Below are 23,075 nucleotides of genomic sequence, written 5' to 3' on the forward strand. Positions count from 1 at the left end.
TGCAGGAATCTTCCTCAAATTGAGCAGCTACGCGGGCATGACGCAGCCCGGGCAGCCAGCGCAGTGACACGGCAGTGGCGGCAGCAGCAGAGGGCTCCTCATCCATCACACACCATCTGCAGAGATGCGCGGGAAAGGGTGACCAGTGATTCCAGAAATGTCCCCAGACTGAGAATCTCGTCTCTTCTCTCTGCATTCGATTCCGATGACACAGTTTCCGTCTCGATGCGCTGATGTCTGCAAGCAACGAACTGTGGCGAGCATGCCCAGGACGGCGTGTATGCAGAGCATGTGTGCTTGCCCCCCTCCTTTTGTCCAGTCGTCTTAGGTGAAAACACTCCTTTTTCAGGGTGGAAGGAGTTGGTGCAGGACGTATGAGGCACATGCATCTATAGCAGAATCTGCCAATTTGGAGTCATCGAGCGCTGGTGCTAACACACCAGCCTGCGGGGTGCGCACACTCGGGGGCTCAGGCCTGATCGTGTGCAGGAGCCCGGTGATGGCGCCAGACACCTCTTGCCCCTCTGCTGGTGACAGGGCCCTTCCGGGGCTGTGCAGATGATGCCAATGTCCAGAAACCATCCTCATGACGAGGGAGGAGTTCCTGCTCCCGGTGGAACAGTACAGACTTTCCTGGGGGAACTGTAGAGCCCAGGGTGCTGTCACACGGACACCGCTGAGTCTGTGTGGCTGGTGTGCGGCCTCCCTGCCCTCAGGCATCAGCCTGAAGCCCAGCAGTTCATCTGCACAAAGGGAGCAGGGTTAGGAAACTTGGGGCCACGACAGGTCATCATGGCCATACATCTCCCGCAGTCTGGTGGCCGTTGGGGAAGAAGGCGCACCCTGGATGCTGCTGGATGTTTCATGTTTTTAGAAATTATTTTTTTTAATTTTAAAAAAGATTTTATTTATTTGACTGAGAGAGTGAGAGAGCATAAGGAGGGGAGCAGCAGAGGGAGAGGGAGGAGGTTACCCACTGAGCAGGGAGCCCGATCCCAACTTGATCCCAGGACCCCAAGGTCATGACCTGAGCCCAAAACAGATGCCTCCCTGACTGAGCCCCTCAGGTGCCCCCACTGGAGGTTTCAGGAAGGAATTCCCTTCGTGAAATGGTCAGATGGGTCCCTTGCCGGGCCTCCTGGTTCCTGGGGAGGCTCTCAGGAGCTGCTGTCCAGGGCATGCACTTGGGGATGCAGCTCCCACAACCCCCTGGATGCTCGTGTCCTGTGAGCCCCAGTGCATGCCAGAGCCACAGTCTGAGCATCTCACACACACGCGTGGCATCCAGGCTGACCTATACTCTCCAGTGTGCTACTCTCCCAAGCTGTTGCCTCCGGAGGGGTATGATGAGCTAGGCCCAGGCCCTGGAGGAGGAATGGAATCAGGCAGGGCCAGTCTGAGCTCTGTGGGAGAGTCCAAGCCTGGGAGCTTGGAGGCCACCAGACGGGGCAGCGAGCAGAGCCAAGGGCCCCGGGCCCCTGCCTGGCCTGCCACCAGGTGTGTGAGGTTCGTGAGCAGCTTACAGCAGCATAACCGGCCACGCCCTGAGTGGGGAGCGCAGCCGGTGACGATGAGATGTTCCGGGTCTTCAGGGCCGGAAGTGGTCTGACGGGTGGACCTCCTCTCACGAGGCCCAGGTCAGAGCGGGCCTTCAATGCCCGGGGCCTCTGCTGTGTGTCCTGGGAGTGGGATTGTTTCTGGTCTCCTGGTGGTGGTGGGGCACATCTTGTCCTCCAGGAAGATCGGGTGACACCCTCACCCCAAGAATTTGAATGTGGCCTTAGATGGAGTAAGAGTGACAGAACCGCAGAGGTCACAGCAGGGTGGCCCCAGCTCCCCCAGGACGACAGAGGCACAGGCTGGTGCCATACACTGCACCCAAGGGTTGCCACCACCACCACCAGACACCAGGACGTGGGGAAGGCCGCCACCGTACCCCTCACCCCCTGAGCCTCCGAGGGCCTCCAGGCTGAGCAGGACATTTCTGAGCTGTGGTGGCCACGTGGCACCAGCCTGGGGCTGCAACACCACACTGGGCCTCTCTCTCTGGTGTCCTGAAGGGATGCAGCATGTGGGGGGCAGCCCCTGACAGCCATAGGGGCAGGGCTCAGGGTGCAGGGCTCAGGGTGCAGGACTCAGGTTCTGGGTGCAGGGCTCAGGCTCAGGACTCAGGGTGTAGGGTGAAGGGCTCAGTGCTCAGGGTGTAGGGTGAAGGGCTCAGTGCTCAGGGCTCAGGGTGTAGGGTGCAGGGCTCAGTGCTCAGGGCTCAGTTCCCAGTTCTTAGGGCTCAGCGCTCAGGGCTCAGTGCTCAGGCTCAATGCTCAGTGATTGGTGATCAGTGCTCAGGGCTCATCTCCAGAGGCTCTGCTCCAGCTGGCACGTATCCCTGGGGGAAGCCAGTGTCCTTTCCTTCGTGACTCTGCTCACTGTGCAGTATGGGTGGTGCTGTCACAGCTCTTCCCTGGCTTCTCACACTGCTGCGAGGCTTCCTGTCTCCTGCGGAGCCCATGCCCTGGAAAAAGTGCAGCCAAGGGCATGGGACTGTGCATCAGAGTCCAGGCCACACTCCGCAGACTGGGGCTGAGTGGGGCCAGGTGGGCAGGCAGTGTGGCCGTCCCGGGGCTATACACTCCTCCCTGCGCGCTCGGCTGGGTCGCCCTGGTGGCTGCTCCACGGTGTCGGTGACAGGACAACAGGGAGTGTCTCCTGAGGCTGCGGGGTCCTGTCAGGGGTGCGCAGATGGCCATGGGAGGGAATACCTGCCTCCAGGACTGCTCAGGTCGCCAGAACCTAACCCTTGGCCTCATGTCTACTGTCAGCACGATGCAGGCACAATGTGTTAGGCAATGGGGGACGTGCCTGTTTGAGAGGTCACGGACTTAGGCTGCTGTAGATGTAGGGAAGTGGAACAGTGTGATTTTCTTCTTTGGTTGTAACTTACATTCTTTTAAAAAAAGATATGTATTTGTTTATTTATTTATTTTAAAAAAGATTTTATTTATTCGTGAAAGACACACACACATACACAGAGGCAGAGACGCAGGCAGAGGGAGGAGCAGGGTCCATGGAGGGAGCCCAGCGTGGGACTCGATCCTGGGATTCCAGGATCACGCCCTGAGCCAAAGGCAGGTGCTAAACCACTGAGCCACCCAGGGATCCCCTGTTTATTTATTTTTAAAGAGAGAGAGAGAGTACACCGGGAGGAGGGGCAGAGTGAAAAGCAGACAACCCACTGAGCAGGGTGCCCGATGTTGGGCTCTACCCCAGGACCCTGGGGTCCTGACCTGAGCCAAAATTGAGAGTTGGCCACCCAACCGAGCCCCCCAGGCAGACACCCCTTAACTTATGTTTTTTTTTTCTTTTAGATTTTATTTATTTATTCATGAGAGACAAAGAGAGAGAGGCAGTCACAGGCAGAGGGAGAAGCAGGCTCCATGCAGGGAGCCCGATGTGGGACTCGATCCCTGGACCCCAGGATCATGGCCTGGGCCAAAGGCAGGTGCTCAACTGCTGAGCCACCCAGGCGTCCCAGAGCACTGTTTTCCTGTCTGGGAATAACTTGACCTTCAGGGATTCCATCCTGTAGGGATTCACCCAGTGGTTCGCTTGCTTCCTTCCTTTTCTCCAGGTTTCTCTCTGTGTTGTGGGGATGGTGGAGGCCCTGCGCACCCCTGGCATCTGCTACTGTCATATTGGGGACAAGAGTGGGCTGTGGGCCAGGGAGCGGCCCACCCAGTGACTGCGGCCTCCGGGAGCCCTCGGCGTGGGGAGAACCAGGCTTGGGCGAGCTGTGCGCCCTGGTGGCAGTGATGGGCGGGGGATGCAGACCTTGGGGGAGCCCCTGGCCCATGTCTTCTAGAGAATTCCTTATGGATGCACAGCACACACACCAGGCAGTACACCTACTGGCCCCAGGACCGGAGCAGACGCCGCAGCTGCTGTGACTGCTGCTCCCACCACAGCATGTGTGAGCTTTGTGCGCGTTTGTTCTTTCGGGGCATTGTGGGTGGTGTGGGCCTCTCATCCGGCGTCCTCTGTTCACCTTCTGTGGGATCCCGCGCTGCTGGGCTCACCTGCCGCTTCCAGCCCTGTGGGGTCTGCAGGTCCCAGGGCTGACGGCCGGGGTCCCAACCTCGTGGGTGGACCGTGCTTTCTTGGCAGCCCGTCTGCCAGTGGTGGCCTCACTTCCCCTGGCCTCTCCTGCCACGTCTCTGCCAGCCCAGCGTGGACCATCCTAGGCTTCCATGGGCTCTGCGATGGGATCTGATGGGATCCAGCCCCCAGTGGTCGGGACCCCTGCTCACACTGGTGACGCACCTTCTGCCCAGAGCCTGCTGTGTCCCTAGGTTCCAGGGGTGGGGTGACGTCCCTGGGGTGCTGCTCCATCTCCACAGGTTTCCCCAGGGTTGGGCTACAGCAGACATGCTGCCACCGAGGTCCTAGGAGGTGGCGCTTGGTGGAGACGGGAGCTCCTCTCCAAGGTCGGGCGCCCCAGAGGGGGTGTTTGTGTGGCGGTTCGTTGCCAAATGTCATCCAAAGCCGCGGCGACAGCCCCTACTTGGGGCTGGGGCCCTGGCTCCGATGGGAAGTGGGAGCCTGCCTGGAGCAGTGAGGGGGCCCGGAGCCGTCCTGCCCCAGCGTGGGTGGGGGATCAGCGTGAGCAAATCCCAGGGGCGTGAGTGGGAGGCAGCTTGCGGGCGCCTGCCCATGGGTGCTGTGATCATCCCGCGGTTATCCTTCCTGGCACAAGTCTGAACTTCGCATTTCCCTACACGCTTCTTTGTGCTGGTCCGTCCAGTTGCTCAGGGGTGCGCACACGTGTTCCCTCGGAGGCAGGTGCCCCCTTTTATTGTCCTTTATCCAGGACCCAGGGAGCAGGGCCTAAGTGTGAACTTACCAGCGTCGAAATGAACAGCTGGCTGCACTTCCCACCCGGATGCCCGCAAGTTCACGCTCAACACTTCAGTGATCGGGGTGATTGGGGGTCATGACTTCAGGCCCTGAGGCTTTGTGCCTCAGTGGGTTTGGGAGGGTGGCTAGTTGCGTGCGCAGCCATGGGAGCCACGTGTGGGTGCAGCGAGACCTCGGTCCTGCCCTCTGGGCCCCAGGAGTGCGGGCGAGCCTACATCAGGGCGGGACCTGTGGTGACAGCCCCCTCACTCGGTGCTGTGGCCACACTTCTGTAAGGGGGCATTGCGGAGCTCTCTGAGGTCCCATGGGCACAGAGAGGGTCCTGTCTGCCAACCCCCGCCCCCCCAGGAGCCAGGGTCCCAGAGGGAGGCTGTTGATCCATAGGTGGGCAGAGCAAACCATCCACAGTCGGAAGCTCTTGGGAGTGCCAGAGGTGAGGGGCACCTGGGATTTGGGTGGTGGAGAAGCAGCGTGAATGTCCCTGGGAGGCTGGACTGGTGGCATGGAGCCTGCAGGGGTAAGAGGTGCCGCCAGGAGACAGGTGCCAATAGGATGGGAGGGAGTGAACAGGATTGAATAGGCTGAAACGTTGGAGCCCTGTGTTATAGACGATGCAAGGCCGTGAATGGTTCTGGAACCAGGGTGCAGCTCACTCCCCTCCCTGGATTTAGTGGTTCAGAATATCCTGGAAGCTTTCACGTGTCTCTTAGCTCAGGCACGTGGATGGTCCTAGGAGGCTGTAGGCCATAGGGATGTCACCTCTGCTCAGCAGCAAAGGCCAGTGTCAGTAAAACTAGCCGAGCTGTGGGTGCAGCATCTCCTGGGCCAAGAGGTCCCCGGAGTCCCATGTTCCTGTCAGCCAGTGTCCCCCTTCCTGTGGGGTGCCTCTGCCTGTATCCCCCCTTCCCCCAGAGTGCCCCTGCCAGCCTCCTCCTCTTATGGGGAATCCTGGGGGCCATTCAGAATTCCAGATGCAGGGGATGGGTGGTCAGTGAAGCTGTCGGAGCCCCAGGGTGGGTCTGTGGGGAAGAAGTGGGGCTTAGAGATCCAGGTGACCAACTGTGCAGGTGAAGCTGAACTCACCCTGTGCAGTGGGGGTTATGGGCTGAACTGTGTCCCCCGATTCATGGGTTGGGGCCCTGAACCCCCCCCATGCTGATGTATGGGATGTGATTAAGGTTACTGGGGTCCCAGTGTGGGTCCTCCACAGGTTCAGTGTCCCTCTGAGGAGAGAGACACCAGGGCACACAGGGGTAGGCCACCATCCTGGAGCCAGGATAGCAGCCTCAGGGGGTGCCCCTGCCCTGGCCCTGCTTCCAGCCTTCAGACCCCACGAGGGACCTCAGGGGTTGGTGGGCCTGTGAGCCCTGGCTGTGCTGTCTGACTAGTGCGGGCCGGTCTGAGCCAGTGGAGCTGAGGCCTGGGGGCCGGGGCAGGTGCCGTCCAGGGGAAGAACCACCTCAGGCCTTGTCCCCACTTGAGCTCCTGCTGTGTGAGCCCTGAAACCCCAGAGTGGATGGAAGGAGAGATTTGAATATTTTCAATTATTTAAAATTTTCTTTTTTAAAAAAATATTTTATTTATTTATTTATTCATGAGAGACAGAGAGAGAGAGAGGCAGAGGCACAGGCAGAGGGAGAAGCAGGCTCCATGCAGGGAGCCCGACGTGGGACTGGATCCCGGGTCTCCAGGATCAGGCCCTGGGCTGAAGGCGGCGCTAAACCACTGCGCCACCCAGGGACCCCAAAATTTTCTTTTTAAAGCTGATGCTGTTCAATAATGGAACATCATCAGATGTTTTCCACACAAAGGTGGAAAAGAAGGCAGATCCCCCCTGCCCCCTGTAGGGCCCTGCACCAACCCCACGGGGGTCCCTGGCACCATGAAGCTCGCTCTCTGGTCAGGCTGGGCCTTTACCTGCCAGGTTCTCCTGAGGAATCCAGGTGGGTGGGGCCTTGGCGGCTGCAGAGCAGGGGCAGGAGCAGGGACCCTGGGGGACAGCAGACCCGACTGTGGCTGTGCACCTGTGCCCACATACCCTGTCCCCTTGTCTGGGCTGCAGGTGAGGATGGTGGTTCGTTGACCCTCCACGCTGGGTGCCCGGGCCTTACATGTTGGCTTTGGGATACACCCAGTGGCGGGTAAGCTCTGTCACTGTGAGGGGCTGGGCCTGGCATCCCATCCAGCAGACCCTGAAGCCTAGAGCGTCTGTCGCAAGGGACAGGCCGTCTCCATGGAAGTTAAAGTACTATTCCCTTGCTTGTGGTATCATGGCATCTGGTATACTGAATACATACATTTTTGTTTTTTTTCTGGAAAGGTTTGAACCGGTCAGATATGACCGTCTAGCTGTGGTGTCAGCCAGTCCTTAAGTCCCGTTGCAGTCACTGACCTCGGAGGCCAGGCTGGAGCTCTGCCACGGGCCTGCGGTATTTCTTTCTTTCTTTTTTTTTTTAATATTTTATTTATTTATTCATGAGAGACACAGAGAGAGAGAGAGGCAGAGACACAGGCAGAGGGAGCAGCAGGCTCCATGCAAGGAGCCTGATATGGGACTCGATCCGGGGTCTTCAGGATCACGCCCTGGGCTGAAGGCAGACGCCAAACCACTGAGCCACCCGGGCTGCCCCCTGCAGTATTTATAGCCCGGGATGGGGACAGGGTGCTGGGTGAGCACCAATGGACCCGAGACGGTGAGTGAAGAGCTGGGGGGAGTGGGCGGGCGGTGGGCCACGACCCCACACCTGGGCCAGTCTGTCCTGGGCCAGCTGTCTGACTGTCCTCAGTCCAGGAGAGGGGCTCTGAGCTGCGAGCTCCTCTCATGCCCCATCTGGGCATCAGGCAGCTCTCCATGCCCAGCCTCCTGATCCTGGTCCATGGGGTCAAATATATCCCCTCATGCCCCCCCAGGACTTCATGGCCCCTCTGGCTGTGCGGTAACAGCTAACCCCGTGCCTCTCAGGGTCTTGGCCCTCCTGCATATGGAAGTGCTCCCCCTACGGGAATGCTCTCCCCTATGGTGTGCCCCCTATAATGTATTCCCCTTGAGGATAGGCTCCCCCCAAGGATGTGCTCCCCTCAAGGACATGTTCCCCCAAGGATGTGCTCCCCTTGAGGATGTACTCCCCCCTGAGGACGTGCTCCCCCCGAGGACATGGTCCCCCTACAGACCCAATCCCCCCATGGACATGCTCCCCACACCTCCCATGCTCTAGCGTCCGTGCCCCTCTGGTCTTGTGCCGTGTCACCCCCACCTCATGTGCTCGGGATGCCCCTCCCTCTGCCCAGCAGGCCAGCGCCCCCCTTGCTGGGGAAGCCTGGCCGCAGGTGGGTTTGGCTCTTTGAGGACAGTGGCCTGTGTCCACCATGTGCTTCAGCGCCGGGCATGGAGCCGCCACAGGGCAGGAATTCCGTATGTGGAGACCGTGCCTGAGCCCTGAGGCTCAGGTGTCTGCTGGGTCTTCCTCCTGTAGCTCAAGGTGGAAGGAATCGTGCAGGTGGCTTGGCCCACCCTCTGTGTCCCCCAGTGTCCCTGGTTCTGTCCTTGGGCCAGCTCACCCGGCCCCACCGTGGTCCAGAAGCCGCAGTCCCGGCGAGGCCCTCTGTCTCCTATCTGTGCCTTTGTCTGTACAGGTCTGCACCAGAGATGTCCTGTTCATGCCTGGCGCATGTCCCTGATGGTTAGGATGAGTGGGACATGGACTTGGTGGTAAATTGTCCCTGACCCTGAAGATGCTCCTGGCACAACCTGCCAGAAAGGGGGGTGCGACTGGGAGGCTCCAACATGCCCCCTGCGGGCAGCTGTCCCCCTGGAACCTGAGTCCCTGGGCTCGTGGGGGGTTTTGTGTTTCCAAGGTGGGGGATGGAGGTGGCTGCCCCCTGGGTTTTGCTCATCATGTGTCACCCCTCGTTTGCTTGGTGCTGGGAGCCGCTGGGAGGAAAATTGCAGCACTTGGGGGAAGGAGGAGCCCAGAAGCTCCTTAAACATACTTTGGCAATTTGTTCCTTAATCAAAACCTTCCTGATCTGTGGCTCAGAGTCTTGATTACGCCTCTTCAGTGGGTGGCCCTGATTCTGTGCCATGTCCTGATTTGTTTAATTTAATTTCTCCAATTTCCTTTCTGATTTCTGGGTCAGGAAGTCGAGACTCATCTTGTTGCATGTGAGCTGGGCCCTGTCGTTTGTTGTGTGATTTCAGGGGCAGGCGACAGGACTCAGATCCACTCGATGGCACTCCCAAGCCTCACGGGGAAGGTGCAGGCTCAAAGGCTCAGGGCTCTTCTTCCTGACCTCTCCTGACCCTGAGCTCCTGCCGAGCCTGGGGGCAAGGGTCATTTTCCCAGCATCCCCCTGGCTGGCAGCAAGAACTAGAGGTCAGAGCAGAACACCTCCCCCCCCCCCCCCCCCCCCCCCCCCGCCCTGTTTGAGACACTTTCTGAGTCCTAGCGTCTTTGGAAAAGATCCCTGGGGCTGAGGCGGGGGCGGCCCTTGGTGGGGCGCACAGCAGGCAGTCTCCTAGGGGCAGGCCCTGGTGCTCTAGGAAAGGGCATGGGGAAGAATGAGAGCAGGAGGATGGGGAGGATGGAGAGGAAGGGGAGGACAGGGAAGAAGGGGAGGAAGGAGAGGGAGGCTGGCTCTGGGATGCATGGCCTGCCCTGGGCCTGGGGAGGAAGAAAAGTCTGCATTTGGATCAGTGGTGACCTGGTCACCTGCAGGAACAGGGCCAGCAAGGCCACTTCCTTTAGTGCCAACCGTGCATGTGCATGAGGCCCCCACCGTAGGCGGTCCTCCTGCAAGGGGGAGGCCTTGAGGCCAGACACCCCCCGCCACCCCGGTTCTGGGAGGAGGTGCAGACAGGCAGCCGTGCCCAGCCTCTCTCTCCAACGGGCTTCTCCTCAGAACATATGACTTGAGACCATGGAGCAAGGCCTGTGGGGTCAGCCCCACCCGTGAGGCACCTGCCACTGGGATGGTGGACCATGTGCCAGGTTCCCAGCTCCTCTGCAAGCTTCGGTTGGCTTCTGTCCTGGCTGCTCATGTCTAGAACTTTCTGACTGAAGGTGAAGGTCTGACACTCCAGCTCTTGCTAATGGCACTTCCACGATAGTGCAGATGCTTGTTTCAGAAAAGCTGGGAAGCAGGGAAGTTGAGCAGTTGTAAGAACCGTGGGTCACCTCACCAGCCAGGGAGCACTGTGGGAAATGCATGGGGACAGTCGCATCCCCTGCCGACTAGTTGGCGTATTTCCCATGTGTGCAAGTTCATTACACACGAAGGTGGAACCCTACACACAGCGGGCGTTCCGTCTCACTGCCGTGGAGGTCCTGCTCTTCAGAGGTGTCACAGTGGAGTGAGTCGGGGGACACATGCCCCGCTTGTCCCCCTCACGCCTGGGGCAGCAATACTCTCTGTGTGTGACAAAGCCAGCTGATAGAGAAGTACACGCTTGTGTGCACTTCTGCACATACATGTGTGCAAGTGTGCATGCGGTATATGCATGCATGTGTTCATATGCGCGTGTACGTGTGTGAGTGTGCATGGTATGTGTGTGCATGCAGTGTGTGTGCATGCATGAGTGTGCATGTGTGCGGTGTGTGTGCATGTGCGTGTGTGTGCACGAGCTCAGACAGGCATGTGGCGCGGACATGGAAGTCCTTGGAGAGCTTCTCTGGAAGACTGGCACTTGGGGCCGCCCTCTCTGGGAGGGTTCCACGCTTGACGGGGGCTCCCGAGGTGCTGACCCAGCCCTACGTCATGGTCACAAAAAGCCTACTGACATGACCCGGTGGGGACCCAGAGTCCACGTGGGCTGCTGGTCATGGCTGGGCAGCAGTTGTGCCTCCAGAATGCCTCCTGTGGTTTCCTGCTTCTTGTCCCATGGCTAGAAAGAGGCCATGGGGACGGCTGAGAGCATTCAGGCGACGTGGTTCATGTTTCCTGAGCGGCCACGGCCCCAATCTGCCGGTGCTCATACTCATACCTTTCATCGTGGAGTCAGCGTGTCCAAACTCTCTTCACCATGGTGACGTGCACGATGGCTGGTTAGGAATTAGGTTCCTGCCTGTTTCAGGGCTTTTTGGTCTTTTTTAAGGGAGCACAGAGCGTGATAACAAGAAATGTACAATTACTTAAAAAGCAAATAATCTTTGCAGCACCTGGGTGGGTCAGTCAGTTGGGCACCTACCTTTGGCTCAAGTCATGACCTCGGGGTCCTGGGATTGAGTCCCACACGGGCCTCCCTGCTCAGTGGGGGTCTGCTTCTCCCCCTCCTTCTACCCCCACCCTGTACTCCTCTCTTTATCTTTATCCCAAATAAATAAAAAAATTTTTAAAGCTGATATCTTTGGGTTTCTGCTATACTGTTTTATTGATAGGAGTGGAAAAGCACTGCATTAGCTTTAGTGATGCTAGTGGCCATGTGACAGTGAGGGCTTCTCCCCAGCGCTTGTGTGAAGGTGTCCCTGACCGACCCTGCAAGGCCACAGTTGCTCCGGCCCCACAAACCAGAGGGATTTTCATGCAGACGTCCAGGGCAGAGAAGCAGAGTCGCATCCTTGTGTTTCAGAACCCAGTAGCTTGTTGCATGCCCGTGTTCAGGACCACCTTTGGGCTATGCTTGTTTGTCTGGGCGTCTTTAAGGCTGGGTGAGCTCTGTGGGGCCCACGTGGACCCTGCAGAAATGTAAGAGTGGTCTTCACTCTCAATTGTCGCCACAGGCGATGGCTCCATGGGACTTGAGGAGAAAGTACCCATTTCAGACAAAGGAGAAAGCACTGGGTTTTCAGAGATGAGAGGATTTTTCCAGCAGGATTGGAAGGGCCGTCAGTATGAGTCTGAAGGAGGGGATACTCTCTCACGCAATCTACTTTCAAGAAGGCTCGGCAGGTGGACCCTGCCCGGGAGGGTGTTGGGGGCGGGAGGCGGACCCTAAGGACATTGCCTTTTCCTTCTCGTTCTTGGCAGCTTGCCCTTGCTCCCGCTGATCCAGGTTCAGTACAGCTCAGAACTGGGCAGTGGGTCCCCAGATGTAGCATGAAGGGTCTGTAAAGCACGTTGTCAGCTTCGCTCTCGTTGTCTGCACCACGTGGGCCGTGAAGGGACACGGAGGGCTTGGCGGGGCGGGGGGCGGGCGCTGTGCAGAGGCCAAGCTCCCCCCGCCCCAGGGCAGACCAGCAAGCTCTTCATTTACCTGGAAGATGAATGCAGCCCTACCACGAGCTGCTCTGGCCACCGGCTCGCGTCTATGTCCGGGGAGGTGAGTGCGGCTCCGCCTCGTGTGGCCTGGCTGCCGAAGAGCTGCGTCTTTGGAAGTCTTCACGGCGACTGACGCATGGCCTGCTCCGGCCACAGCGGACGAGGTGTCATCTCATTACTTTGGCATGAAAGCAGGAAAAGGTGGTGCCGTGTGTCACTGCATGTTCTTGCGTGTCACCATGTGTCACCGTGTGTTCCCATGTGTCACCGTGTGTTCTTGTGTGTCACTGCATGTTCCCATGTGTTCCTGTGTGTCACTGCATGTGCTACAGCAGAATTCAGAACCGCAGACAGGATAGGCCAGCTGAGTGTGGGCAGAGTGGCACCTGGAAGCCCGGCCTAAACTGCTCGTGGGTGCGTGCTTCATGGGGTGGAGGCTGGAGGCTCAGACAGTGCTCTTCCTGGGGCACAGGGTGGGGGGGGCGGGGCTGGGGAGGCAGTTTAGCAGAGGAGGCCCAAGATTGGAAGGCTGCCGGAAGGAGTCTTTCTAAAGACAAAATGAATCCATTATTTCAAAAGCAAGACTCCACCTTTTCTATTCATGGAAGTCAGTGGCATCCAGGGTGGTGTGTGTGTGTGTGGGGGGGCGTGAGGGGCATTCAGGGGGGCCTTCAGGGGAGGGCTCCATGGGAGGGTTGGGGGGGCCCTTTCGGGAGGTGTGGGGGTGCTTCCAGGGGGTCCAAGGGGTTCTGGGGTCCCTCGCCTGTGTGTCCTCTGTGGTGGCAGGGCTGGGGGTCCATGGGGCAGGCTCTGCTCACACCGCTTTGTGCCCCGGCCTGCTAAAACGTGAGGACTGAGGGGCTGTTGGTGTGATGGGGAGGCTGCCGGCGCCTGGGGCACATGGAGGACGCTTCTGGGCGGAGCTCTCCAGGCCGGGCGCCCAGGACGCCGGTTCCCACCGCCCCTGGAGGCCCCTGCAGGCCAGGCCCTGGGACGGGATGGGGCGCCGGGGGCCTCGTCTCCGCGCCGTGGCTCTAGAGAGCCGGCCTGGCCCTGGCCTCTGGATCAGGTTCTCGGGCTGCCATCCCTCCTCGGGCGAGCCCGGGCCCATCCACGGAATCGCTCATGAAAAGGCCTGTGCAGATGCCCAGGCGGCGCGGGCTGCAGGCGGCCCCTCCTGGCGGCGGAGCCCAGGCCCCCGCGGATTGGCTGCGCCGCGTTGCCAGGACTCTGTTGCTAGGCTCAGGCCGTCTGCAGCCCCTGCAGGAACACGTAATGAATTATGGATGGTTGATTTTCTCCAAGAGGCCTGATCTGTAATGCAGATGAGCTCCGAGTGCCCCCTTTTCTTCTGGCTTCTTAAGAAAAAAAAAAAATTCCGAGTTTTAAATCAGAAGCTGGCATTTATGAAGCCCGGTTGCTGCTAGTGAGGCTGGGCTTGCTGATGTTAATTCTCATGCAAAGAGGGGCCAGGGGTCAGTGTCTGTTATTTGTTCTGGAAAAGCTTGTAGGATTTTCACTGAACTCCATGACCCTTTGGGGGCATTCTTGTTTGCTTGCGATCAGAGACAAAGTGGGATAGAAACATGAGGAATGGCATTTTCTGAGTATTGGGCACTTTCCCTCTAGGCCTGCTGTGCTAGGGGCTGGGGGCCCAGATGGGACCCTCCCTCTGCTCCCTGGCACCCTCTGCTGCCCCCTGCACCCCCAGAGGCAAAAAACTACTTGGCTGAGAAAGGCCAGGCGTGCAGTGTGCACAGTACTCCCCGTGGAGCCCCTGAGTCTTCGGGTGCAGGGGCCTGTGTGCTCCTTCTCTGGGGGGCCTGGTTCCCCACCGCCCGTGTTGCCATCATGTACGTGGATGCCGCGCCACCCTGATCTCAGGGGGTGGGGGGCCAAGTCCCCTGCCTGCCCTTTCCCTTCTCAGTACCTGCTGGCTCATGTCCACCTCGGCAGGGCCGGGCAGGGGGCCGTGCTGCCTTCCCCTTGGCACAGAGGGTGGGCATCTCCACCAGGACGACCCAGGCCCCCAGGAGGGCTGCGGGCCAGAGGCAAGGCCGGGCACTGTCCCGACAGCCTCGCCACCACTACAGTAACCAAGCCAGGAAGCAGGAGGGCCAAGTCCTGCTGTTTCCACGTCTCAGAGCCGGAGGTAACATGGGTGCTGATGAGCATGGGCAAGTGCCGGGCAGAGCTGTGCGCCCCAAGCACTTCATCCCTGCCTTCACAGGGGGACAGAGCCATAAGTGTCAGCTCTGGGGCTCAAACGCCACTAAACCAACAAGCCAGCTTTCTGGAGAAACGCTGAGCTCGGTGTCAGGACCATCAGAAACACCTGTTATTACCTGCCTCGGCCGTGGGGAACTTCTTGCCGCTGCCAGGGGCCCACAGTTATTTTTTTTTTTATTTTTATTTTTTTTTGGGGGCCCACAGTTATTAAAAGAGAGGAAGGGGAGAGAAAGAGCTTCATCTCAAAGACGCGAAGTGTTTATTCCAGAATGTGAAGAAGCACGTTGGGTGAAAACATGTGTCACCCCAATGGGAACATTGCTGGAGTCGCGGCTGGGGCAGTGGCCAGCGTCTCAGGCAGGCAGGGACTCAGGAGGGAGGCGCTGCCGGGATCGGCTCCTTCCCAGGCTGCCCGGCTGTGTCTGACCTCCCCTCTTTCCCTCCATTCTCTGGAGGGAAAGTCCGGGTGTTCATTTCCAGAATCTCGGGTGCTGTTCTCGCAAAGAACCCCGGTGGCCTTCTCTGTTCAGGTCCTGCCCCGATGGTGATCCGTGGTCGGCTATGGGCAGCCACCCTCTGGGAATTTAAAAGGCAGCAAAAGAGAAGAGCCCGGAGGACTCGCTTCCCGGAGTCTGTGCCTCGAGGGTGGCGTGAGACAAGGACGGCTCCCCCAGGGCAGTGGCAAATCCCAGGGAGGGGACGGGGCGGTGCGGGGTGCCCGGTTCTGCCTGGCATCTGCCTTCCCTGCCCTGCACAACCCCACCCCACGAGGTGGGCCACTGAGGCGGGGCTTCTGAGGCTTGGGGTGACTGTGCTCGCTCACGACGCTGCACGTCGGGTGAGCGCCAGTGCGTCTGCTAGACACGGCGTGCAGGGAAGTGATGTTGTAAGAAACAAGCCTTGTGCCTCATAGTTTTCTTTTTGTGAAAATAAGACAAAGAAAAGTCAGGTTTAATTCATCCAGGCCGCGGACTGTGACTGTCCTGCAGGTGTGGAGTGACCCCTCCGGCTCACCTGAACACCTGGCATGTGCCTGCATTCCTGTATTTGCCAGAACAAGCAGGCGGCATGTCAAGGAGCCGTGATCCTCTTACAGAAACGCGGCCTGTTAGTTTATCAGACCATCACGCTTATTAACCGTTGTTAATTCTGTGTCAGCTCTGGCCTGTCAGACCCATCAGGCAGAGGGATGGCGCTGGAAGGAAGGGACCTGTGTTGCCCGCCACCGCCCCGACGGAGGGAAGCTGGAAGGAAGCTGCGTGGGGCGACCGGGGCCGGCCACGCGTGGTGGTGATGGTCACATGGCCGAGGCCGCAGAGCGTCTTCAGCGGAGCAGAGAGACAAAGATCGGACGAGGGGCGTTTCTGGTGGAGACTTTGCCATGTTTGGGGCCATTTTTTTTAAAGATTTATTTATTTATTTATTTATTTATTTATTCATTCATTCATTCATTCATTCATTCATTCAGAGAGAGCAAATGCCCTCTGTGTCTCTGCCTCTCTCAGAGGCAGAGAGAGAGAGGCAGAGGCACAGGCAGAGGGAGAAGCAGGCTCCATGCAGGAAGCCCGTTGTGGGACTCGATCCTGGGTCTCCAGGATCACACCCCGGGCTGCAGGCGGCGCTAAACCGCTGCGCCACCGGGGCTGTTTGGGGCCATTTTTAGTCGTGTTTATGAAAAACATCCAAAGACAAATGCTTTTCCAACCGCCCAGATGCTGTTCCTGGGATCGTGTGACCACCAGGAGACAGAGGTGTCAGGAGCAGGGTCAGGTGGCAGGCATGAGCCAAGGCGAGGGGGGCCCAATGGCACCCGGAGGGGGGTGCAGGGCTGGAGGCTCTGCTTGGAGGGCCCGCCACCTCAGCGCCCAGCGTCCTTCCGGGGGGACAGGACGACCTACTGGGTCTGATTTGCTTCAGTTGCTTGGGTTCTTGCTGTCTTTCTGTACGTTCATTCCCTTTGCTGCGATTCAGCGTGGTGATCCAGGCTGAGCGAGGGACTGGGTCTGCCCCCCAGACGATGCTGGCTCGCCCCCCCCATGCGGGGTCTACAGAGGACTGAGGGGGGTGAGTGGGCCCCTGGGGCTTGCATCCCTCTCCGGCCTCAGCCCATCTGTGCAGAGGCGGGTCAGCAAGAGCTACGGCTGACACTCCTGCCGGTGTGTTGGGGTCCTTGGAGCTGCCCTGGGTTTCCCATAATGGGACCCCCCACGCTGCCCAGCAGGCACAAACCCAAACTGAATGCCATGACTGCAAAGCCCGAGGACGGGTCATCCTGGGGACAGTGCACTGCAGGCCAGGCCATGCTAACTGTGCGTGGGGAGCGCAGGATCCGAGACCCCCTGTGGCCAACACCTCCTCCCACGGAGCCCGCTCTGCTCTCTGTGGTGCCTTGCCAGCTTCGGGGCACTCGCTATGGGGACACACAAGCTTGGGTCTTCTGAGGCAACCAGAGCCTCCAGGACCGGCCTGCACTGAAGAGGGGCTCCCCGTGCCCCAGAGAAGGCATCCAAGCCTGGGGTGCTGTGGGAGGACAGGCACACAGTCCCACCACCTTGGCCCTTTGTGCTTCTCTCCCTGAGTCAAATTGGATGTTTGTTAACTGAAATCATGTTAACATAAACTGGCTCATGGGAGCAATCACTAGGTCTGCAAAAATCCGCAAAAGTCTCACCCAGAACCCAGCGAACTCTGTAAACCTCACAGCCGCAGACGATGTTACAGGGCCAGGGGCGGCAGGGCCCAGACGCTGCCCAGGGACGCCCGTGCTCCTTGCACTGGGAAGGGTGGGGGCGCACGCCCCTGGAAGCCGCCATTCCGTCTGGCACAATCATTCACAGATTATCCCCTTTGGTTGGATTTTGCAGAAGTGGGTCCATGACGAGTGGCTTGAGCTGCTTGGGTCTGATCTGCCCTTTGGTTTCCGAGGCCCCATGTCAGGCACCAGCGGGTGTGGTTTCACCCCCCGCAGTCAAGACATTGCCACCCAGCGGTTCCTGCAGGTTCCAGCACAAGTCCCGGCCATCTCTTACCTCTCTCCGCGCAGGAGGCAGCACCCATGCTCCCCAGCCGGGTTCAGTGATTGGGGCCCAGGGGTTAGGGCGGGCGTTGTCGGAGGCCCAGCTCTATGGGGCTGTTGTGAGGAGGACGGCTTCTCCTCAAGTGCCATCTGGGACCTACGGACACGGCTGTCTTGCCCGCAGCTCCTGATGGGGAAGGTGTGCACCCCCGAAACTCCCGTGACACTGTGTGTGAATCACGTTGCACTAAAGTAAACTAACTTGAAAAAAGAAGGTAGGTCCCTGCACAGATTTGTGAGCCTCTAGCAGGAGACCCAGGCCGGGTGGGCTCAGGACCCAAGACCCAGGTGCACCGGCACCTGCCGCCCTGGCTGGGGAGCACTTGGGGCACCTGCCCAAGCTCCTGCAGGCTCAGGGGCCAGGAGAAGGGGGCTTTCTGCACTTCTCAGAAGGTGCCGTCTGGACTGGCCACAGTCTGTGTGGTGCTGGTCAGCAGGTGGGGGATCCCTTTCAGATCCCCCCCAGGGAAGAGTCTGGTTTGAAGGAGGACGAGAGGCTAATGCGTGACTGACGGGAGATGAAGCCCAGGTCTGTGGCAACAGCAAGGACGCAGTTGGGGTCTGTGCCTCGGGCGCTGAACCAATAGCATGGCCAGTGGGGGCTCTGTGCCGCCATCACCCCCGGCTCCCACACCGTCCCTCCCCACAGCTTTGCCCAGTGCTTTCCACTTGGCTTCTGTCCAACCCCTGGGCCACCCTTGCCCCATCCGCCCCCAGAACCTTTGCTTACATCTGCATGTGCGTGTGCGTGTGCAACAGGAGGCGGGGACACCAGCATTTCTGTGGCGTCCCCAGAAACCAGTCTCGGCAGGAACAGCAGTGTGTCCGTCCTCCCCTCTCACCTCCTGGCTCCTTCCTGGGAGCAGGGCCTGCACGCGGGCTCTCTGGGCAGCGCGGAAGGACAGGCCTGCGTGGTGGCCCGCACGGAGCTGGTGGGGGTCAGAGCCACCAGGCAGGGGGAGGAGTGGGGGGGCTGGAGCCCGGTCAGGGGACAAGGCGAGGGAGAGTTCTGGTCCGTGGTCATGCTCCCCCCACCTGGAGGGATGGCTGCTTCAGCCCCCCTAGCCCCCCCAGGATCCGGGAAGTGAGGGCCAGACAGTAAGATTGGAAGGAAGGAAGGGCTGCCAGCCCCGGGGAGGAGCTAGGACATCTCCACGAGGGCACTCTGGGGGAGCGTGCGGGCTGCAGACACGCTGGTGCTGGTGTGCTGGGTGGCGAGTGTGGGGCAAGTGTGGGGCTCCCTTTCTGGAATGTGGGCTCTTGACCCCCTGGGCAACACAGACTCAGTGTTTCCCGATTTATCTTTCGAGCCTCTTTGCTTTCAGTGTCTCAAATTATTTTCTTTTATACTTGTTTCTATAAACTATGCTTTTTAGAAACTTCTGATTGGAGATTCCATTTTACCTGATGATTCAATTCAGTGACCTTGCAGGCAGTAGTGGACGCCTGGGGTCTTTGTCTACAACCTTAGCTTGTGTGACCTGTTGTGGGCTTTCCTCCCAGGTGGCCAGGGCGTGCTCTCCGGCCTCCAGTCCCTGGACTCCTGTCCTGTTCACAGCTGCCTTGCATCTCCCGCCGCTGCCCCAGCGCCCTGGCTTCCTTCCAACACCGTGAGGCCCGTGAGGCCCATGAGGCCCGTGGGGATGGTGAGACCTGTGGGGATGGTGAGACCTGTGAGGCTTGTGAGGCTTGTGAGGCTCGTGAGGCCGGGGCCGCGCTCGCCCCTCCCCCATGGTATGGGCCCTGACGTTGTTGTTGGTTATAAATCTGCCCCAGTCATCCTCATACGCACTGCTCTTGACCCTGAAGTCGTCACCTTACCCCACAGACTCAGGCAGGTTCTCTTTCTCCTCACAGGCTTCTTCCTTCCTGCTTATCTCCCCCCAGAAATGTCATCTATTTATTTGCATTCTTTTCTTCCAACTTTTATTTGGAAAAATTGCAAACCCACAGGAACATCTTAACTTCCACCTGGATTTGCTATTGCCATTTTGACGTGTGTCATCTGTCCAGTGTGCACATGCGTGTGCTCCTCTACATGTGTTTTACTGGCTGAGCCATTTGTGAGTGAGATGCAGATATTATGACACTTGTTGGTTTTTTTTTTAAAGATTTTATTTAGCCTGGGTATCTGGCACCGCGGCTGCGCAGTGACACAGGAGCCCTGCTGGCTGGCGAGGCGGCGGCTGCAGCTATGGCAGGGAAAGAGTTGGAACGATGCCAGCGGCAGGCGGATGAGGTGACAGAAATCATGCTCAGCAACTTCGACAAGGTCCTGGAGTGCGATGGGAAACTGGCCGAGCTGGAGCTGCATTCAGACCAACTGCTGGACATGAGCTCAGCCTTCAGCAAGACAACCAAAAACCTGGCCCAGAAGAAGAGCTGGGAGAATGTCCGTTGCTGGATCTACTTGGGGCTGGTGGTGGGCGTTGGCCTGCTCATCATCCTGATTGTGCTACTGGTCATCTTTCTCCTGTGGAGCAGTGGGGACAGCAGTACTCCACACGCCCAGGACGCCGGCGCTGCCTCAGGGCCTGGGGGCTGACCCAGCTGGGCCTTGAGGATAGGCCGAGGGGCCACACTGGCTGGTTCTGGTCTCCAGAGAACCCTGGCGTTTGCTCCCATCTGAGCCACCCAACTGAGCAATGAAGGGCAACTCTGATGTGTGCACTTTTGCATCTCCTATCACACCACAGACTGGCCCTTGAGGGCAGCCTGCTGCACTAGCTGTGCCAGGCCAGCCCTACCTGGAGCTTAGTAAAAGCTGCTGTTTGGTTAAAAAAAAAAAAAAGATTTTATTTATTCATGAGAGACACACAGAGAGAGGCAGAGACACAGGCAGAGGGAGAAGCAGGCTCCATGCAGGGAGCCCAATGTGGGACTCGATCCCAGGACCTTGGGATCATGCCCTGAGCCAAAGGCAGACACTCAACCACTGAGTCACCCAGGCATCCCGTGACGCTTAGAAATACTGTGTATCCTGAGAACAAAGGCGAACATCTATACGACCACAATGAAAATATCACATGTAGGAAATTTAAAATGATACTTTTATTTGTGATCCGGCAGTGTTCAAAGTTTTGCTGTTATGTCCGTAATCTCCTTTGTAGGAATTGCTCTAAATAATTTAAGATATTTTATTTTTTTTATTTTTTTAAAATTCAAGATATTTTAAATATTTTAAACTATTTATTTTTTTTAAAATTTGATTTATTTATAATAGTCACACACAGAGAGAGAGAGAGAGGCAGAGACAACGTAGGCAGAGGGAGAAGCAGGCTCCATGCACTGGGAGCCCAACGTGGGATTCGATCCCGGGTCTCCAGGATCACCCCCTGGGCCAAAGGCAGGCGCCAAACCGCTGCACCACCCAGGGATCCCTATTTTAAGCTATTTAAATGTTTAAATCAAAGATCCCTCGAACCATGTTACTGCTCGTGTCTCTTCTCCCTTCCTTCTTTCCTTCCTTCCTTCCTTCCTTCCTTCCTTCCTTCCTTCCTTCCAGAATAGTCCTTCAGACTTCGTTTTGCTGCCTTTAGTGGTGGTGACATTTTGGGGGGGTCCAGGTGGTGGATGGCTCACAGCAGGTCTCCGCGTCTTTCGTGGGCCCGCGGTGACACCCTGAAGGCCTGGGAGCCCTGGTGCCTCGACTGCCCCTCTCCCTGACCCTGGCCTTAGGACGCTGAGGCTTGGCCCCCACCCTCCCACTCGTGCCCCCACATGGTCGCCTGCCCTTCCCACTGCGCCCACGTGCACTGCTCGTTCTCCCCGGAGCAGGCACAACTCTGAGGGATGCCTTCACTACCATGCAGGAGGGGGAGCCGAGGCAGGTGCCTCATTTCTCTGCTGCCTGGAGGCCCCGATGGCCCTGGGGAGGCCTCCATGAATGGCTTTCTCCTGCGGGCCGGTGTTCATCTGCAGGGCCGCGTAACAGATCCCACAGGCAGGGCCTTAATTGTCGGAAATTCATCCCTCTCGGTGCTGGAGGCGGGGTGGGGGGTGGGGGGGCCGTGGTGCAAGTGTCATGGGGGTGGTTTCTCCTGAGGCCTCTCTCCCCGCCCCATGGACGGCCAGTGCTCCCCGCATTCCCACGTGTCCCCACAGGCTCCTCCCTGTGTGTGTGCTCATCCACCCCTCCAACATTTCCTGAGCAGGCTGTGTACAGGCTGCCCTGCTGGCAGGGGGTCGTGGGGGTTGAGCAATATTGAACTTGTGACACAGGATGGAATTCTGAGGCCGCCCTGGGCAGAGGCGAGGTAGGGGACTGCTCTCCGTGTGGACCTCGGTGTGGGTTGGGGCGCTGTCCCTCCCGCCCAGCTCCCCTCAGCTTCCCAACCCACTCCCATCCTCGTGGAACCAACTGGTCTCGCTGCATCTGTGCCGACACTCCTGGTCTCTACCCATGCGTCTCATTGTGAGTCGCTTCTCCCCTTTGCAGGTTGAGAGGACACCGGGTGAAGGTCCCATCAGGACCCATTCTGAGGCTCTGAGGCAGAAGTTCTACTACTTTAATTTCTTAAGTCATTACATTTTTTTTTTTTAATTAAATAAGGCAAAATTCACCTCTGTGGATGTGATCTGTCATGGATTTGGTTAGCAGACTTTTGTCATCGATGCAGCCAAGGCCAGCTGGTCCAGGCTGGGCAGGTTATTATAAGTCACTAGGGCTGGCCTGTGACTTAACACAGCCCAATGTGCAGTATGCTGAGGGGGCTGGGGACACTGTGCCGAGGGCGGCCACCCCCGCTGGAGGCCTGGCTCCTACTGTGCCCTGCTCCGACTGTTTGCCAGCTTCTGGCATGCTGGTGGCCACTCAGAGGCGTCCCTACCAGGAATGTGCCCGCTGGCCATGTGGACATGGCCACACACGCCTGGAGTGCCACTGTGTGGTTACAGCGTCTGCTGTGGGCTGGCTCACTGCTCGGCAGCGTGCCTCTCTGTCTTTCTAGACTCTATGTCTCCAGTAGATCCACCTGGACACACAGTGTTTAATTTTAATAAAGCTCATCTAACACATGGTTATTAGCATATATTTGCAAAGGGCCCCAGCATGACCTTTCCTCCAACGACTCACAGTTCTTGAGGGAAACCGGCAGACTCCCGTCTGCTTTTCCACTGTGACAAAGGTCCATGCCGATCAGGTGACAGGGAAGGATGGGTGGGCTGGGCGGGAGCGAGACCTGGGCGAGCCTGGCACTCCTCCGCCAACAAACACCCGCCCTGCGGCCGGTTCTGCTTCTACTGTTGCTCGGACAAACAGGTGAGACAGGGTGACTAATGAGTGGTGGACATTCCCACTTGACTTCTGCGGCTCCCTGGTGAGGGAGGGATTCCGACGGGCCCTGCTCCGTGTTGGGTGCCCTGGTTGGTGCCCGCTGGGCGCCAGCGTGGGGAGGTGCAGCCTGTGCTCCACTGGGACTTCCAGGATGCACCTGCAGTGCACAGCTGTCTGCCTGCGTGTGCTTCCTGCACCTTCGCCGCCGTGGTGGACACTGCGTTGTGCCTGGCGGGACTCGGCTCCTCCGCTGCTTTGTCTGGGAGGCGACCTGCCACCCTGGCCTTCCTCCGCCGCTCTTCCTCTCGCTGGATGCGGGGCCCCATGTGCACTGTGGCGCGTGGGCCGCTCCCGAGAGGCCCGGGCACTGTCCACCCGGGGGGCCATTCC

The 23,075-nt window shown here is 58.6% G+C and overlaps 1 pseudogene; it reads left to right on the plus strand.

The window, feature by feature from the left end:
* The first annotated feature begins 19,525 nt into the window (after positions 1-19,525).
* On the plus strand, positions 19,526-20,081 carry LOC112916280 (vesicle-associated membrane protein 5 pseudogene; annotated as a pseudogene).
* Positions 20,082-23,075: the final 2,994 nt, after the last annotated feature.

This window comes from Vulpes vulpes, chromosome 7, assembly GCF_048418805.1.
Source record: "Vulpes vulpes isolate BD-2025 chromosome 7, VulVul3, whole genome shotgun sequence".
NCBI classification, from domain to species: Eukaryota; Metazoa; Chordata; class Mammalia; order Carnivora; family Canidae; genus Vulpes; species Vulpes vulpes.